The sequence below is a fragment of the Malus sylvestris genome, chromosome 12, assembly GCF_916048215.2.
Source record: "Malus sylvestris chromosome 12, drMalSylv7.2, whole genome shotgun sequence".
Classification (NCBI taxonomy): domain Eukaryota; kingdom Viridiplantae; phylum Streptophyta; class Magnoliopsida; order Rosales; family Rosaceae; genus Malus; species Malus sylvestris.
In genome coordinates, this window is record NC_062271.1 from 21475986 (window position 1) to 21494831 (window position 18846).

At 37.9% G+C, this 18846-nt stretch overlaps 1 long non-coding RNA gene across 1 annotated transcript; it reads right to left on the reverse strand.

The window, feature by feature from the left end:
* Positions 1-7339: 7339 nt before the first annotated feature.
* LOC126592828 (uncharacterized) lies at positions 7340-9140 on the reverse strand. The gene is made up of 4 exons (XR_007612811.1): positions 9051-9140; positions 8794-8915; positions 8331-8412; positions 7340-7515 (listed from the first exon to the last, which is right to left on the reverse strand). It is a non-coding gene; the product is annotated as an uncharacterized LOC126592828 (long non-coding RNA).
* Positions 9141-18846: the final 9706 nt, after the last annotated feature.

Sequence of the window (18846 nt, forward strand, 5' to 3'; positions counted from 1 at the left end):
ACCCTTTAAATAGAGAGTGCAATAATTGATAGGATCAATATTTATACTAAAGATTATAGTTTCTAGACATTTAATTAAAACATGGATTTGAAAGATGAAAGGCCACCAACAACATGTTTAATACATACACCATACTAATTATTACGGGATACATCATAATCCTCTTCTCAGAAAGAACTCGTCCTCGAGTTCAAATCCTTTCACTACAAGAAAATTGCGCACAAAAAATTAAATGTGCCCTAAGAGGCTTAAGGACACCAATATATGTGTCATATAACAATAGCAACAGTATAGTGACTAAATTATTATATGTGCCCTCTATGGGTGTGCTCTTTGGTCACTTACAATCAGCACAATTTTGAAATTGTGCAATAGGTCCTACATAAAAAATAAAAAAGTAAAAATTTGGAATAAGAAAAATCCAAAATTTTCATAAAATCGAAATGACAAATGCAATATGGCTATTTGGTGGATTAAACAACCAATACTGACAATAAAATTTCTAATTCCTCACAATAAATCTTCATCAGGAGATTTTCGCCCAATTGTCAAAATGATCTTCCAATTCTATTGAAGTTTGCCTTCAAATAGTTTTTCCCCATCCTCCTACACAACAACATTAGTAACAGTCAATAATTTGATGATGAGAGTAATGTAAAACAAGATAATCTTAATACATAAGAATAGACACCTCCAACAGTATGCAATTGAAATGAAAGTTTTTCCACTATACCGACATCACCGTACATTAAAATTCTAGACGTTCTATGGTCAAGTAAAGTACTTCAGAATAAGATAAAGAGAAGTAAGATTCACAAATCTTGGAAGACATAATAAAAAGGCCAAGACAAAATTGCACTATCCCCGTTGAAACCTACAATGACATTCAAAGGTAACATTTGGATTAAAGACAACATTCAATACCTTCTCGAGTTTAACTAATTTAAAGTGACAAATATATGTAATTCCTCACGGATTCCAAGACTACATTCAAAGTTTAATCAAACATAATAATCCTATTGCTTTGGCATTTTATTCCAACTAATTTAAGGGAAAGAAATCTAATCACTTTGCAAATGCCATATGAAACATGCCAAATGAGTTAAAATTGCTACTCCGCACACTTCACATACATAATAGATTCCAAATCCAGTCCAAATTCACCTGTGGCAACTGTGGTTCCTTTGATCCCGAAGTAACAACTATGAGGTGTCAGGCCAAGGTTAATACCAGGCCGTAAACATGCATACAAACATAGACCATAAGCTCTGTTTCCGTAAACCCTTTAGTGGCTATATATAACTCTTTGTATTTACACTTTTGAGGGCCATATTGCAGCTCCCTATCTTCAAGAAGCTCTGCAAACTTCTTCCTCCGTCTTATGCCATAAATTAGACCTGAAATCGCTAGCAACACTAAACTCACTGGGATTGATAGCTTGTTGAAAGTTTTCTGGTTTTTAATTAATTGGGGTTTTCTTGTGCTTATTGTAAGGCATAAGATGCATGGGTAAGTTAGTCTTTTAATCTTTAGGTTCCGTTCTGTCCTACGCATACCAAACACAGAACAGAACAATCGTTCCGTTCCGTCCTGCGCGTACCAAACGTGACACGGAACCTTCGTCCCGTCGCGTCCCATCCTATCCTGTTGCGTTCGGTCCCGTCTTGTCTCGTCCCGTCTACGTACCAAACGCTACCTAACATCACAGGCACGCCAATGGCCACAAGATTAGATCTTTTTTTACCCCCAGTCTGGGGCAACTTAGGAAGTTGTGTGAGAACAATTTCTTGAGCCTGACCATTCATTGCAAAGCTCCATCCTAGAACATAATGAGAAGTGAGGAATGAGCCAGTGGATGAGGAGATGCCAACATACATAATCTTGTTAAAGACCATGGAAAGGTCGCGCTTCAAAGACAAGAGTGGAATGTGGGGTTTATCAACAACGATAGGAGCGAAAGTGACATCGATTTTCTTCTTGGCGCCATCATATTCCACCCAAACTTGCATTGTTTGACCGCTAAGGAGGGTCAAGAGAACAGAATGCTTTGAATCGTTATATTATTCTTCTCAATTTGAGGTATAATATACAATCCTAGAGCTGCCATTATAAGGAAAGGACAATTACAATAATTACAATTCCATTACAAGGGATTAACCGTAACTAGGGAATCCTAAATTGTAGGAAACTATACATGAGTCAACACTCTCCTTCAAGTTTGTGCATATAAATTACACGTGCCCAACTTGCCTACAAACTTAGAGAACTTTTCACTTGAAACTACTTTGGTGAGAATGTCAGCTACTTGATCTTCCGTTCTGATTGGACGAACTTCAATTATTTTTCCTTCTATTTTTTCTTTAATAAAGAACATGTCAACCTCTACATGCTTGGTCTTATCATGTTGTACCGGATTGTGAGCAATATCGTGAGCATCCTTATTGTCACAAAACAACTTCATCGACTTTATATGCAGACACACTGGTTTCTTTCAATAGGTCAATAATATACTTTTTCTTTTTGATAAAAAGATTCCTGACTAACACCTTGACACCTCAATCCCGAGAAAATATTTTAGAAACCCAAGATCCTTCATCTCAAATTCTGTAGATAAATATTTATGCAAAGCTGCACTAATCCTATATTATTATTATTATTATTATTATTATTATTATTATTATTATTTAAAAAGAGTTTAATTTTACATATTTGTATGTGTTTTTGAGTTAATAGGATCTTATTGAAAAAGACGACGTGGCATCGAAACAACCTTATAGTTATTAGTACCTTAGTTTAACTCAACGTATCTATTTACATTACACTATGTTTTGACGAAGAAATTTAAAATTACTAAGGAATTTTAAAATGACGGAATTTTATTTTTTAGAATTTGTGAATTTTTTTGTTTGGTTAGCCTAAAAGAACAATGGAATTGAAAACATAATTTTTTATTTTTAAGTTCTCAATCATAGAAATTGGGAAATGATATCTATTTGCATGAAATTTAAACTTGGGAATTGGAGGTCCCAAATTCCAAGTTTTTTTTCACATGAAAATTCTAAATTTCTATGTTTATGAATCTAAACAAGAGAATTAGTGCATATTAATTTACAAATTTTAACTTTTATCTAAATTCCAAGTTTATTTCCCTCATCCAAATATAGTGTAACATTTTATATATTAAATCCCTTGAAAAACTTCATGAAGACTTCTATAATTCAGTTGAGGTGTTGTGGCAATATATAGTGACTATAGACTTCCCCCTTAGTATTTTGGTGATGACTATATATATATATATAAATGGGTGCAAAGCGACTATCTACTGATGATGGTAGAAATTATGAGGACAACAATCAAGACTACAGTCATTATGGTTGTTGGGAGTGCAAATATCATACCAAATGTTATAAACAAATAAGAAGATGATGAATGATCGATCAGTATTTACCTTGAATTTGAGATACTCAATGAATTGACTGTGAGTAAGAATTTTATGTCATTCAAAATCAGTGGTTGTGAAAATATTCTTCATAATTAAAGTAGTGAATTAAAATTAATGATGTAGATATGTTTTGAAAATAAGTTTATTAAACTTTGAAATGAAGGCTTACAATTTGCTTACTGGCAATTACAGTTGATGAAAATGAGGATGGAGCTCGCAAGCATCCTTGACATGATAATTAAAAGTGTTTAAGTGTTTACAAATTTGAGCTGAAATAATGTGAGTTGAATATTGTGTCTTCTGTTCTGTTGTATAAGAATATGCAGAAGTTTCAGCCTACCTTAAATGAATTCTGAATTTCGTTGATATAGGCTGGAGATGGATAGGAATGATTGAAGCTGAAGCGGGAATCCCGATTTGCATGTGCTGTGAGCTGTAAAAGTTGGAGGAATGATTTTCTTTTTACTGTGGAATCACGCGGCTGCAACTGAAATGATGGATGAATAGTAAAAGTGGTTTTACTATTCATGAATAGTAACTTGTCTAAATGATCGCTGCTACTGCAGATGTCGTCTTCTGTGAAAAGATCACATGGAAAAATGCTTGAAATGATTACAAATTATTGCACATTTGAATTTTAAAATTTGAATGGGTCATAGGAATCCTGGTAATCGACCTACTTTTTCTGACTTGCTAAAATGGCCGGAGGTTGTGACGAGGTGTTTGATGAGTCGGAGTCAGCTTCTAGTTCTTCTTCATGCAGCAAAGCTGCTTCTGCCATAACTTGTTGGGCTAAATCTTTAAGTTGCGAGGATTTCTCCTTTTTCTTCGAACTGGTTGACTTGGATGATTTGGTTCTTCCTTTGAGGGAGGATGAAGGACTAATATCTGATAGGGATTGTTCTGGGATTTCTGGCAACACCTTTGTTGGTGTAGTTTGAATTGTTGTAGGGGTTGGAACTGGATTGATGGGAAATTTAGAGAGGACCAAATCAATGATCTTTTAATGGTTAAACTTATCCCGTCACTTGACTGCTCGTTGTCGATAGACTGCTCCTGTTCAACTTCATAATTCCACTTCATTATCCACGTGAATTTATATTTGGCCATGAAGAATGGCAAAAGTGTAATCTTGTAATTGAATCGGCTACAGTCGAATTTTTTCTGGAAATCAGCTAAAAGGACTTGCATTAATTCTTCTGGAAGTAAACTGGCTATTGGACCATGAGTAGACCACCATTTTAGAAACCATATTGGGAAAGTCAATCTGAAATTTCTATCAAAAGTAATAAACCACGAGTGACTAAAGTAGTCTATTTGATGAAGGAAAATGTTTGTCCAAGCTTGGATGTAATCAGAATAATTATATTTGTTGTTGGGAATGAGAACATGTTGAGTATGAAGAGATTTGGTGTGGTACAGGTGGATTCCCCATTCTGTTTCGGTAAGGAATTTTCCTATATGGAAGGAATGATAAAGAATTTTGTTTTCATGGGTTTTACTGAAAATTGGTTTTATGGCGATGGATTATGTTTCCATTAGAATGGCTTGGTAGAATTTGAGGGTTTTGTATGACTCTATAGGTTGATAATGGAGATTGGGTGGAAACACAGTTCTGGCAATTTTTTTTGTGCTTGTTCTTGGTTGATATTGAAAGGGATGCTGAAAAGGTATTCCTTTGGGTTTTTCAAGACATAAGGGGATGTTTTAGCATAGCTGGCTGATTGGGATGAATATGGATCATAAGAGCTGACTAATGTCGTTTAGTAGTTTGGTCGTGGTTGATGATAGTTTGGCATGAGGTTACCTACTGTGGAACCTAAAGGGGTAAAACGGTTGGTAATGACTAAGGTTGATGAGGAATCGGGAGTAGATTCCTGTTTTACTGGTGGTGGTGGTAGAGTGGCTAGAAGCCTCATCTGACTATTGCTCTTGTTTGTCACTCTTCCCCTGCAAAAATTCTCTCGTTAGGAAATCGGGGATGCTGTTATGGCTGCCTTTAATGTATTCAATATCAAAATAAAAAATGCTTAATATGGCTTGCCATCGTGCAAAAATCTGTTTTGATGCAATGTTTTGAACATTTTTTGTAAAACATGTTTTGCAGATTTGCAATCGACTTGGACTAAAAAATTTTGATTTAATAAATCATCTGGAAATTTGCTAATGCATAATACAATAGATAATATCTCTTTCTTAATAGTACTATAATTACGCTATGCTGGATTCCATACTCCTAAATGGAAATGAACAATTTGTTCAGGAGATCCAGAAGAAGTTTGCTGCTTGAGGATACCTCCATAACCGATATCAAATGCATCAGTTTCAACTATTTTAAATGAGTTGGGAGTTGGAATGCCAAGACAAGGCAATGTCTTAACATGTGATTTGATCTGTTTAACAGTGGAAGTATGAATGGGAGACCATGATGGAGGATTATCTTTGAGACGATCAAATAAAGGTTTACATTGTTGTCGAATGTGATAGAATTCTGAAACATAATTTAATGATCTAAGGAATCTCTGTAACTGGGTTTTGTCAGTAATCTGATATGGGAATTTATCAACAAATTGAATAACTCTATCAATGGGTTGAATGGTAGACTAATGAATATTGTATCCAAAGAACCTAATCTTACTTTGAAACAAATTAATTTTTGATGCAGAAACAACTAATCTATTGGATTTGATTATTCTAGTAAACATATGTAAGTGTTTCCAATGCTCGTCTATTGATCTTGAATAAATAAGAACATCATCAATATAAACAATCGAAAAATGGCTATATTGATTAAAAATCTCATTCATAATATTTTGAAATTCACTAGGTGCATTCTTGAGGCCAAAAGGCATTACATTTCATTCATAATGACCAAAAGGTGTCACAAAAGTTGTTTTGTATTTATCGGATTCATATATTTGAATTTGCCAAAAACCTGATTTCATGTCAAATTTTAAAAAATAACTGCTTGAGAAAGCTTTTTTATCAAATCTCTTTTGTTGAGAATTGGATACCGAATCCATTCTAAAACTTCATTCAAAGGTTTATAGTTAATAACTAATCTGGGAGTTTCTCTTTCTAATTCTGCGTTTTTCTGAACATAAAATGCAGGGCATGATCATTGTGATTTACTTTTTCTAATTATTCTTTTATTAAGAAGTTCTTGGATTTCTGTTTTGCAGAATTCCATGACTTCTTGACTCATTTGGATATGTCTGGCTTTAGTTGGAATTTCTGATTTATTAAACTCCTTTATGTAAGGAAGTTTAACAATGTGTTGTTTGCGGTGCCAAAAGGCATTGGGAATATCAGAACATATATCATTAATAAGTTTCTTTTGAAAATTATTAATAGTTTCTAACAAAGATTTATTTGTTAGCTGTTCTTCAATTCGTTTGTGATTAATTTCTTCCTTTAAGAAATTAATGTGTTGTGATTTATTAGTAATTATACTAATGGTTTTTGAAATATTATTTTTCTATAAATGTCTTAATTTTTTAAGGTCTGTTTCCAAACAAAACTCGAATGTGACTTTCTATCCTAAGACTGTAGTGGTAATCCGGTTGTGATGAACCTTAAAAGGATATATAAGTGCTATGAAAGGAAGACCTAATATGACTGGATCTGAAATGTTTTTTATTAAAACAAACGGGGTTTTAAAAAAAATATTGTTTTGACAAACATGTGCTTTAGGTATTTCATATTTTAATTGCATTGGTGACTGGTTAGCAGCACTAAGTATTTCTGCTGACTTATGAAAATACTTAGTGACACACCCCGACCCAGAGGATCCAGGTGTGCTGGCCGTCACGTGGGCGTGACGTAACCATAGGTGCGACACGGAAGCGAAACAACAACATAAATCAACAGAACTTCAATTTAAACTCAAACATAATCACCTACGAACATAACCGGACGAGTTATAAAGTAAACACATAAGTTCAGAGCATAGGTTAACTGCAATCAAGTAGGACTAAAATCAAATACATCACCCTCAGGTGAGTCCTACATGTCGAGAGTCTGTCAGAAAGCCGGAATAAGACCTCGAGAGCCATCAACCGCTAAACTAGAACCTGGAGGGGCGCAAAACAAAATGAGTGCGTCAGTAAAATCAAATAGTTTCAAAAACAGTTCATTAAAAACAATTTTATCCCCTCGCCGTAAAAACCTGTATACTTTCCCAGAAAATAGTATATATACAAATATATATGCAACAACATAACTCCGCATATATCCATCATCATCATAATATCGTAGAAATGATATGCCATGCCCAATCATATAGTCAGAATGTATCAATATAAATCAGGTGAATAACAAGTCAACCGGAGACCCTACACTGGTCCTGTACGGCTGATTCTAAAGCTCAACATCCAAACCAACCGGAGTCACCTCGGTGACCTGTACGGTTCAACTCTGCACGTCACTCGGAACTACATATAGTAGTCTGTACGATGACAGGTGTATGAATACGCTCTAGTGCTTCTCATATCAATCATCAGCGCGCATAACTAAAGTCACTCACTAGTTGGAATCACATCTAGTGATCTGTACAACTAGCATGTCGGAACCCTCACATGGTCTGTACGACATCCACCTACTTGGATCCAAGGCGAGCGTGCCGTGTGGTGAATAATAATATAAGCCCTAACACCTAGGGTGCAGGTTATGAGCTTCCAAAGCAATTCAATATAAATAACTCAGCTGAAAATAAATAAACTCACCTGAGCGTCCACCGCGTCATTTCACATATATATATGCATTAATATTCAACTAGATACCTCAATAATTTCATGCATGGCAATTAAATTCATAATTTTCATGAAAACGTATTTTCTGGGAAAATAAATGTATATAGGTAAATACGAAATCAAAACTGCCCACTCACTGATAAGTCGACGGGTCGTAACCCCCGTGGCGTCCCTGGATGCGCTCGTCCTCCGGATACGTCTCACCTATATGGGAAACAACTATAAAAACGTTAATTTTAAACACATCACCAATATTTCGAAATAACTTCTCATACGGTGCTCAAATTGGGTATATGAATATACCACATCGACCTACTCGACGTCACGAGCGTTGGGAAATTTTTAGAAAAATTTTAGGAGACCTCACGCGCCCCCACGAGGCCGCACGTGGCACGGGCCTACGCGCCCCCCACGCGCCCTTCTTCTTCCTTGGGTCGCCGGACTGGTTTTTCCGGCGACCGGATTCCGGCCAATTTTAAAACCTCTTGTTCTCCTTCGTTTTTCACCCATTTTCTTCGTATTTTATATCAAATTGAAGCCCCAAACATGTAGAATCACGATAGACTAGTTTAAGGCTCTAAAAAAATCAAGAAATCTCACCGGAAAATTCCCAAGAAATTCGGCCAAAATGGAACCACGTGATCCCGACGTCCAAATCCTTCAAACAAAGTACTCCGAGCCTCCTTAGGACTTCACTAAGCTCACTACAAGCTTAGAATTCCCTGAAACATGACATTTTACGTGTGCATGAACAGTAACTCAAAAATGGAGGTTCGGGTTCCACGTGATTTCGAGGGTTTCACTTCTTAAAACTAGCACCAATGAACTCAGAACGTCGAAAGGATGAAGATACATACCTTGGTTGCCTCGATACGTCGAGTTTTGGAGGATTTGGGTGTATGCCGTACGTATATGGGTGTGAGGAAGGGTGAGGAATCGTGAGGGAGAGAGAGACAGAGAAGGCACGGAGAAGGAGGGAGAGACAGAGATCCTATGTGTGGTCCAAATTAATCCACACCATCCATTTCATCCTAACCATAAAAAGGTCGTACCCAGTGCACAAGCTCCCGCTTTACGCAGGGTCTGGGAGAGGTGAATGTCGGCTAGCCTTACCCCCATTTATGGAGAGGCTGCTCTCAAGTCTCGAACCCGAGACCTACCGCTCATGGGCGAAGACACTTGCCATCGCACCAAGTGCGACCTCTTCATTTCATTTCATCCTAACCATACATAACAAAAATCAACTTTCAATATTATCCAACTTACTAATATATTTCTTCCAACTAGATTAATATTGAACCAAAATAACGTCACAAACATACTTACCTTAATGTCCAACAAGGGCAATTCTGTCCTTTCACATTCCCGTCAAACACACCTCCGGGACGGGCTGTGACACTTAGTAGGAATTAATCATTCTTGAATACAATTCAAGTCTGCACCAGAATCAATCAAAGCAATTGTTTCTAAATGAAAATCTTCAATGATTATTTTAATTTTAGAATACCATTTCTGGATTCTTATTTTGTCTAAGAGACTTAAGACTAAGTCTTGTGTGGAATGTTTGCTCGACTGAGCATTTGAAGAGGAACTGCTACTGCATTCTTCTTCTTCAAATATTGCTTGTGTCCGGATTTTACTAAGGTGGGTACAAACTTCTAAATTTTCAGATTTTAAAAATCTAATTTCATCTTTAATTTTATTAATTTCTCTTTGGTTGTGATAAGAGAGATTTCTAATTTTATTAATTTTATTAACTGTGATTTCTTTCTTAAACTTATTGAACCTTTCTAAGGTTGTGCTAAGAGAGATTTTTGGGATTTGTTGGGATTGGCTAGTACCAGGCTCTTCGAGAGAAACTAATTTCTTTAGTTTCTGGAGGTAAAAGGATTTTAATTCTAGGTCATCGACCTTGCTAATTAATTCAATAAGAAGATTCTTTTGTTCTTGTTTGTTGAGTACTGAAATCTTGTTATTGCAACATGTATCAATACAACCTATTTTAATATCGGGTGATGAAAGACTACTAGATGAATTGTTTTCTAAAGAAGACGATTGTATATCATCCTTTGATTGACTATGGTCTGTGTCCCTAAGTTCTAAAACTTGGATTAAGTGGAGTTTCTCTTCCTTGGAGATCTTCAATAGGTTGATAGTTTTCTTAACTCAACATTTGTTGGCGTAATGGCCAAATTTACCACATTTGTAGCATTTTCCTTTTTGTTCTTTAGGAAAAAAAATTCCTTGAGGATTTTCTCTTTGACTTATCAGTCTTGGGTTTTTCATAAAACTTGTTAGTTTCAACATTTTTATTTTTAGATTTGTATTTGTTATATCTGGGATATTGTCTACCTGAGTACCTATTGGGATACTTGTGATAGACTTGTGATTTTTTTTCTTTTTGTTTGAGGGAGTAATAGGGGGTAATTCATATTGTTCACAAAACGTTCCTAATTCATACTTAGCGATGGATTTATCTTTGTTAACTTGTTTTGGAATTTTCATATCTATACATATTTTCAAGCCTTCATTCTGGATAATATTAATTATATTTCCATAAGTAAGGGTATGATATGGTATGACACCTTCTTCATTTACTAAGACATTTCTTATTTTATGAGAAAAAAGATTTGGTAATCCAGTAATAAATTTTTGTTTCCAAAACGGTTGATTACTTTCTTCTCTAAGTATGACTCTAGACATGAATACATCCTTGTACCATCTAAAGTCGCTTAGTGTAGGACATCTTAAATTATTGAGTTGATCATGGATCCTAGTAGTGACATTACTAGGTGTTCTTATAAAATGCTCTACGATTGTGAAGAGCAGTGTGTTGATTGTGTCAGGGACGCCTTGTCCTATTTGTTTATCAAATATGGGTATTCATTCTTCATCTTTTTTTACTGCGTGTTTTATTTCATTTCTGGATTGTTCAGTGAGATGTTTCTCCCACTAGGAATGGAGCATTCCTGTAAATCCAATGACCAAAAGGTCGACAACTTGTGTTTGGCTAAGATTATGATTGGTGATATAACTATTAGCAACCATAGAGATATGATGGAGTTTGTTTAAGAGTTCTTGTTCTGATAAGCCATATATATTCCATTCATAGAGTTTATCAGAAGAGATAAAAAATTGATTTTGGATATTTCTTTCTTCAAATTGAATATCAAGAGGAGTAGGTCTGGGATACCAGTTCTTTGTGAAGGATGTTGGATTAACACGTTTGTTAGTAATCCTTTTTAGTTTAAGGTTTTGAAAAGCTTGTTCCACTTTCTGTATGGAATCTGTATCAATTTAATTTTCTGAATCCCATATTGTAGAAATTGTTTGTACATGAAACTCATCTTGATTTTGTAAAAGATTGACTGTTTTTTCTTGTCTTAGTTGTTGTAACATTTGGTCTATTTTTTTACTTGTAGACATTGTCTTCAAAGCGATTGTGCTAGAAGAAGACTCGGGGAAGTTGATTAATGGTTTCTCTTTGTGTGTTGATTTTGGTTGAGAAAGTTTATCTATCTTTGTTTCTATTTTATCTAACTACTTTCTTATAGTGTAAAGACTCTGATTATAAGCGACTAGATACCAAAGAAGGAAAGTTGGATATCTATAAACTAGCTAGAGCAAGGGAAAAGAAGACAAGGGACCTCAACCAAGTGAGGTACATCAAGGATGAGGATGGAAAGGTTCTTGCTACAGAGAACGCGGTTAAAGACAGATGGAGAGGTTATTTTCATAATCTTTTCAATGAATGACATGAAAGGAGTGCTTCTTTAGGAGAGTTGAGTAACTCAGAAGAGTGTAGAAACTACTCTTTTTATCGTCGAATCTGGAAGGAAGAAGTGGTTGTAGCTTTGAAGAAGATGAAGCATAGAAAAGCAGTATGCCCAGACGATATACCAATCGAAGTATGGAAAGTTTTGGGAGAGACAGGTATAACATGGCTCACTGACCTTTTCAATAGGATTTTGAAAACGAAGAAGATGCCAAATGAGTGGCGAACGAGCACTTTGGTGCCTATCTACAAGAATAAGGGCGACGTACAAAATTGCATGAACTATAGGGGTATTAAGCTAATGAGTCATACAATGAAGCTCTGGGAGAGAGTCATTGAGCATAGATTGAGGCAAGAGACACGGGTTTCAGACAACCAATTCGGGTTCATGCCAGGGCGCTCAACCATGGAGGCAATCTATCTCTTACGAAGATTGATGGAAAGATATAGAGATGGGAAAAAGGATTTATACATGGTCTTTATAGATTTGGAAAAAGCGTATGATAGGGTCCCAAGAGACATTCTTTGGAGGATTCTAGAGAAGAAAGGAGTACGAGTAGCATATATCCAAGCTATAAAGGATATGTATGAAGGAGCAAAGACTGCCGTAAGAACTCATGAAGGACAAACCGAAAGCTTTCCCATAACTGTAGGATTACATCAAGGCTCATCCTTAGGTCCTTACCTTTTTGCGTTGGTAATGGATGAGTTAACAGGACATATTCAAGATGATATTCCTTGGTGTATGCTTTTCGCAGACGATATAGTGTTGATAGATGAAACTCAGGAAGGGGTAAATGCAAAGCTTAACCTTTGGAGAGAAGTGTTGGAATCTAAAGGTCTTCGCCTAAGCCGATCAAAGACAGAATATATGGAGTGTAAGTTCAGTGCAAATGGAGGCCAAAACGAGTTAGGGGTGAGGATCGGAGATCAAGAAATACCAAAGAGCGACCGTTTTCGTTACCTAGGATCTATCTTGCAAAAGAACGGAGAATTAGATGGAGATCTCAACCATAGAATACAAGCTGGATGGATGAAGTGGAAGAGTGCATCCGGTGTGTTGTGTGACCACCGTATGCCACTGAAGCTCAAGGGAAAATTTTATAGGACGGCAATAAGGCCGGCGATGCTGTATGGCACATAATGTTGGGCGATGAAGCATCAACACGTACACAAAATGGGTGTAGCGGAGATGAGGATGCTTCGTTGGATGTGTGGGCACACGAGAAAGGATAAGATTAGGAATGAGGATATCCGGGGTAAAGTAGGAGTAGCCGAAATTGAAGGAAAGATGAGAGAAAATCGGTTACGGTGGTTTGGACATGTGCAAAGAAGGCCTACTGACGCTCCGATTAGAAGATGCGACTATGGGACAGAGGTTCAGGGTCGAAGGGGTAGAGGAAGACCTAGGAAAACTTTGGAAGAGACTCTAAGAAAAAACTTAGAGTACTTGGATCTAACAGAGGACATGACACAGGACCGAACACAATGGCGTTCTAAGATCCATATAGCCGATCTCACTCAGTGACTTGGATTTTCCAAGTCTCCAACCGAGAAGTTTTCCTCCCTCGGAAAATTAAGGGAACACTACCTCAACCTACATGCTCCACTCACAAAGCTTCAGCATACAAGCTTCAACAAAAGAAAATTCAAAGAACTTAGCGAAGAAGGCTTTGGTGTATTTAACACAATACATTGAAATGAAGGAAAGCTTATTTATTGATATCCTCGATAAGTTACAAATATGTACATATACATGAGTCAAAATAAACAAACATGAGGGAGCCTTCATAAAGGTTGCTTAGGAGAAGTCTCAGCAGTCGGTAGAGCCCCAGAAAGAGAAGGCACCGAAGGGGGATCATTCGGAGCCTCAGTACTGGACAGAACCCTAGAAGGAGAAGGCATCAGAGGTTGATCATTTGGAGCTTCATTAAGCGGTACAGCCCCAGAAGACGAAGGCAATAAATGCCTTTGGAACAAGCCCACAAATCTCTGATGATCAAGTAAAACCTGACTATCAGATTCCTTCATCTGGTCAAGCTTCCTCTTCATGTTTATAGCATAGTCATGTGCGAGCCGGTGCAACTGTTTATTCTCATGCTTGAGCCCTCTAATCTCCTGTTTGAGACTCATCACTTCAGCCGTCAATGATTCAACTTGGCGGGTTCGAGCAAATAGGCGTTGGGCCATATTAGACACAGAACCTGCACACTGAACACTGAGAGCCAGAGAATTCTTAACAGCCAACTCATCAGACCGTTTGGAAAGTAGTCTGTTATCTTTGGGAGTAAGAAGGTTCCTGGCCACCACCGCAGCGGTCATATCATTCTTCATCACGGAATCCCCAATGGTAAGAGGACCAGTAGGGGAGACGAAGGATGGGCGCCATATGTTGTCTGGAGAAGGCGTGGCTGCCTCTTCAACAAGGTTCAAGTCAAAACGACAGTCGGAGAGGCCAGACATTTTCAAAGGTGTTGAAGAGAGAAGAGGTCGGACAAATCAAGATCTTAGAAGTGCAAGAATGGAGCTTCTACTGGTGGAGATTCAAGTGTGCTTTGGAACTTAATGCCAGCCTCTATAAAAATCCGCACTCGACGGAGCTTCAGAAATCGAAGAGGCGCCAGCTCAGAAATCGAAGAAGCGTTTGCTTTCTCAAAAGCTGGGCTACTCAGAGACCACGAGGGTCGATCTCAGAAATCAAAGAGGCGTTTGCTTTCTCAAAAGCTGGGCTGCTCAAAGACCACGAAGGCCGATCTCAGAAATCGAATAGGCGCTTGCTTTCTCAAAAGCTGGGCTGCTCAGAGATCACGAGGGCCGATCTCAGAAATCGAAGAGGCACTTACTTTTCCAGCCTTGTCAGCACCTGTCACACGCACTCAGCTTTGCGAAAATTATGGGCATTCTGTCGAAGATTCCTGGTGAAGTAGAAAGCACATGAATCTTACTGTTCAATCACCCACTTCCCACACGCAACATTAGCTCATGGGTACCACAGATAACTTTGCCAAAGTTCTCTGACAAAGTTGAGACACGTGAAGCTTACAGCTCCTACTACATCATTCTGACTAAGAAGGGTAAAATAATAGCAAAGAAACAGCACTAACAAAATTTAGACACATAAATTTTGAAGGTCTAGCTACCATATTATTACCCATAAGGGTAAAGGAACAGTACCACTGCTGGATAATTGGAAAGTCCCTGTGTGTCAATCTCTGTGCTTCGTGGCAAGGTAGACTAGCAAACATGCCTAACCTTTACTCACATTCGAGAAAACTCCCAACAAGATTGCTTGCTCCAAAATCGAAGAGGCACCGCCCTCCGAATCTCGAGAGCCAGACTCCCAACATGATTACTTTCTCAAAAATTGAAGAGACACCGCTCTCCGAATCTCGAGAGCCAGACCCCCAGCAGGATTGCTTTCTCAAAAATCAAAGAGGCATCGTTCTCCGAATCTCGAGAGCCAGATCCTCGACAGGATTGCTTGTTCGAAAACCGAAGAGGCACCACTTTCCCAACTTCAAAAGCCGGATCTCCTTAGATAAAGCTTGTCTGTAATCTTCACACGCAACATCAGCTTTCCAGATACAACAGACCACTTTTTCAAAGTGCTCTGACAGAGTTAAAACATGTGAAGCTGGCAGCTTCCACTACCGTGCTATGACCAAGCAGGGTAAAGGAATAGCATTACTACTTGTTGTTAGGGAGACTCCTATATATGTCGACTTCCATCCCCAACGGACAGGCAGACTGCAAAAATGCTCAACCCTTCCTCATATCTGATAGGGCACTCCTAACGAAGCCTTTCGAAATATTCAGCTTTCTTTCCCCCCGATAATACCTTTGCAAACAAGCTATACTAGAGCAAGAATATCTCATATCATCAGGGTTAAAAGCAAGAGTATCCCATATCATGCTTTTTCCCTGTCTTTTCCTTTGACCTTGTTCTTACCTGCAAGACAAGGAGAAAGAGAGCAATCAGTCAGCACTTGGAATCAAGCTTCCAGTCAGGAACTGACCGCCTGGAACCCCTTACCTGATTACTTACCTGGCATTGCTCTCGAGTACTCATCTTCAACATCTTATGCTTCCAGGGAAGATACCGCATCTGCCTGAGGAACAGATAGGGCAAGTGAGAAGGATACAAGGACTGTCAAAAGCAAAAGTATCCCATATCAGCAGGGTCGAACGTACTCTAGATTTGATGGACTTGTTTTGACCCTCAAATTCTTCAGTCGGCCTTATACTCTGGAGGAAACCAGAAAACCCTCCAGCCCAGTTCAAGAATAAGCCTATGGAAAGTTACTTCTTCAAAAGCAAAAGTATCACATATCATCTCTTCTCATTTTTCTTCTCTTTATCCTTCATGCTGCCTGCAAGATAGGGAGAATGTGAACAATCAGCCGGAACTCAAAATCAAAGTTCTGATCTGGGACTGATTGCTTGGAGCTCTGATTACTTACCTTGTCTGTCACCTCTTTCAGCAGATCCCCTAGCTCGGCGACTTGGGGGACTCCTACTACATGGTTTGTATCGCGCTTGACCAAGCCTGAAACTACAAGTAAGCTTCAAGTGAAAGTGATACATTACCTTGTGCATCTCCACCAGCTAAAGATACCACCCATGGATGGAGGAAGAGTACTTCCAGAGGAGATGCCACATCTACCTATGAGACAGATAAGGCAAGTCAAGACGATACCACACTCTGGTACTTAGAAGTTTCGTGACTACGAGATCATTCTCCCACAATATTTCCTAATGTCATTTGTACTAAATCATTCACTTGTACTCACTAAAGGAGAGTTTGAACCTATGTACTTGTGTAAACCCTTCACAATTAATGAGAACTCCTCTATTCCGTGGACGTAGCCAATCTGGGTGAACCACGCACATCTTGTGTTTGCTTTTCTATCTCTATCCATTTATTTACTTATCCACACTAATGACCGGAGCAATCTAGCGAAGATCACAAAAAGCGATCGTTTTCGCTACCTAGGATCTATCTTGCAAGAGAACGGAGAATTAGATGGAGATCTCAACCATAGAATACAAGCTGGATGGATGAAGTGTAAGAGTGCATCCGGTGTGTTGTGTGACCGTCGTAGGCCACTGAAGCTCAAGGGAAAATTTTATAAGACGACAATAAGGCCAGCGATGTTGTATAGCACAGAATGTTGGGCGATGAAGCATCAACACGTACACAAAATGGGTGTAGCGAAGATGAGGATGCTTCGTGGGATGTGTGGGCACACGAGAAAGGATAAGATTGGGAATGAGGATATCCGAGGTAAAGTAGGAGTAGCCGAAATTGAAGGAAAGATGAGAGAAAATCGGTTACGGTGGGTTGGACATGTGCAAAGAAGGCCTAGGGGTAGAGGTTCAGGGCCGAAGGGGTAGAGGAAGACCTAGGAAAATTTTGGAAGAGACCCTAAGAAAAGACTTAGAGTACTTGGATCTAACGGAGGACATGACACAAAATCAAGCGCAATGGCGTTCTAGGATTCATATAGCCGACCCCACTTAGTGGGAAAAGGCTTTGTTGTTGTTGTTGTTGTTGATGGGTTTGACTCCTGCATCATCTTTTGGGAGTTTAAAATAAGTAGCTGGGATCTGCGTATTAGCAGTTGTGATGAGAATTGTTTCTTATGGGGGATGACTAGAAGAGACAATGGTTTTGTCTTCTTTAAGCTAGTTTTCTTTGGTTATTACCTCTAATTTCTTTGCAGACTCATAGTACTTTTCGACATAATTGAAGAAAAATACTTCAAATCTGTGGGTTTCCATTAATTTATTCCATGAATGATACATTTCTATTTTTTCTTCTTTTGTATATTTGTTTCGGAATATATTCCTTCTGGGAATATTTTCTTCGGCTTCAATATCAGCATTGAGCCTTTTGCTATTCTTTTTAAATGGTTTATTCAAAACTAAAAGTTGATGATGAACCTGACCTGCGTCAAAATCAGATTCTGTTGGAGAAGTTTGTTCTCCCTGGTCCTAGGTATGAGGTTGGTACCTTGGATGTGTGAATTGGGAGGTTGTTTCTACTGATATTAATCAAATTCTTGTTGGGTGATGGATGAACTAGTGTCTACTGCTTTTAATTTCCTATTGGCTAATTAATTGATTAACTTTTGATCTTGACCCATCCTATCGGTTGGTATGGATCCAGAAAAAGAATTTATATTAGGAGCAAATAATTTATGTGAGTGGATAGACTCACAAGATCTTCTGGCTGGACGATCAAAGTTAATTTTGATAGTCCTATCAAAATATTGTTCTATGTTGTCTAGGTTAACTAGACTGTTTTGGATGGCTACTCGTTTGCTTTCATTAATCAAACACCAATCCGAAGGTAGACTGATATCTGACCACCTAATGGTTCTGGGAACCTTGATATTTTCATTTTCTTGATTTGTTTGGATTAAAAGTGTATGATCTCTAGGACTTTTGGTTAAAGCCTGGAAATTCATATTTATACCAGTGACTTTGTAATAGACTCTAAAAATTAATGCCAAGGGCTGTGTTCCTTCAAGGACTTGATATCCTGAAGTTTTGATGTTTAATGTGAGTGTTTTTAGCATATGAAGGTCTGAAAGACTCATGGTAAGGTCTGGGAAACAATCAAAATGGATAGGTCCATTATACAAACTGGATTCAATCATTCCAAGTATACTATCACTAAAGTTAGTGGATCTAGCATCTCAGAGACATAACAAAATATAGGTGTTTAGGCCTCTACGTGTTAAAGGTTTTACTGCTATCTGGACTAAGCCAATGTGGATGTAGTTATGACCATCTTTCCTATGGGATTTGATTTGTTCAGGGGAAAACAATTGACAAGTTTCATGTTCTTTACCAAGAGCATAGGCTTTTTCAAC